At 35.7% G+C, this 1732-nt stretch overlaps 1 non-coding gene across 1 annotated transcript; it reads right to left on the bottom strand.

The window, feature by feature from the left end:
• Nucleotides 1-605: 605 nt before the first annotated feature.
• trnaf-gaa (transfer RNA phenylalanine (anticodon GAA)) lies at nucleotides 606-678 on the bottom strand. The gene has a single exon. It is a non-coding gene; the product is annotated as a tRNA-Phe (tRNA).
• Nucleotides 679-1732: the final 1054 nt, after the last annotated feature.

Below are 1732 nucleotides of genomic sequence, written 5' to 3' on the forward strand. Positions count from 1 at the left end.
TGAGAAACTCGATTTTGCCGTACCTGCACTAGCTTGGCCTGCCTTTCGCAGTACAATGTAGATTAAAATATCAACAACAAAATACATGAGCTGAATTAAACGGCAGAAGGCTACATTGCGGCACTGCCACACACATCATGCTGTTTTCGCTGAAGAAAAACTGTCTGAGGTCTGTAATGCTTCTTCACAGAAGGTAACGGTGACACCAGTCCGCTACATTTAGTTCTACGTTGTTCCTGTTCAGTTTAATGTGTGTTCTAGATTCTTTGGGAACACTCACCATGTCAGATTCATCACAGGTGCACGGTTAAAGGAGGCCATTGTAGCACTCCCTTTCAAGACACGCTGCCACAGAGAAGGTTGTGACATAAGCTCCTCTTTGCCAAGCACTGCCAATCAAAACCTGGCAGGTTCCACCGAGATTTGAACTTGGATTGCTGGATTCAGAGGCCAGAGTACTAACCGTTACACCATGGAACCAAGCAGTAACAAGGGCGTCTGCCCTTCTGTTTGCAGTGTAGTAATGATTCAGAATGAGGCGCTGAGAAAAGCAACTGACCTGCGAGTATCAGAATGGTGTCCAAAAAGCACTCCCTGCTCCCCTCTGCCAAAACCCAGGATCAAACCAGGGACCTTTAGATCTTCAGTTTAACGCTCTACCAACTAAGCTATTTCGGCCTCAGTGTAAAAGTCTGTAACCGACAGTGTGACCCACTCAACGCAACGCGAGCAGTAGGTAAGAGACCAAGTAGAAGGACAAGACGTCGACGTTGCAATTTCATTTTATTTTTTTTATTGAAAATTATTTCAGAACAAAAATACATCAGATATTTTGATATTAAAATACATCAAAGTATCAAAAGGTTCTCAATTAAGAACCATAAACAATCATTCCATAGAAGGCAGTTCAGACATTCAAATTCAGATTCAAAAACCCTGAAAACAAAACTATAATCTCTTATACAGTCATACTTTTCAAATTGTTAAAAAATATGTCCAAACCAAAGTCATTAAAATCCTTAGAAACATCTGGTGTAAAAACATCATAATATTCAATCATTTTGTCTTCTTGATAAAAGTAATAAAACAGACATTTTGCATATCTTTCCACCTTTCTTTTAAAAATGTACCGTACATTCATTAAATATTTTCTCTTTTCACTGCCACTCTTCTTTCCCATATTGCACTTTTCATTAATATTACCAGCAGGTTTATAATTGTTTTTATTTTTACACTTTTTATCGAGCCCCAGCATCACAACCCTACTCCATTCAATATCCTCATTTTGTTCTCCCATCAAATCCTGAATCATTTTTCTACATTTTTCATTAAAACCATCCAAATCTTTACAGTGTAAAAACAAATGTAAAAAACCTTCATCATCATTATAACATACTTTACATATTGCACTTTGTTCCATTCCAATTTTATTTAATAAAACATCTGTAAAAATCACTTTGTGTCTGATAAAATACTCCAGAACAATATAAAATTCACTACCCAAACCATCTATACCTCTTTTGTTTAATCCACTTATTGCTGTTTTTATCTCTATTTCTTTTAATATTTCCTAATTTGTTTCTACTACTACACCATTTTCTCCTCAATTCGTTATTTAATTTTTCTATTAACTCTCTTTCCTTATTTTTCTTACTTATCTGTATTAGCCTATACAATACTTTATTGTAAACTTTTTAACTAAATATTTCACATTCTCCCACCACATTCTTTT

The sequence above is a fragment of the Sinocyclocheilus rhinocerous genome, unplaced genomic scaffold (assembly GCF_001515625.1).
Source record: "Sinocyclocheilus rhinocerous isolate Xijiao unplaced genomic scaffold, SAMN03320098_v1.1 scaffold4378, whole genome shotgun sequence".
Classification (NCBI taxonomy): domain Eukaryota; kingdom Metazoa; phylum Chordata; class Actinopteri; order Cypriniformes; family Cyprinidae; genus Sinocyclocheilus; species Sinocyclocheilus rhinocerous.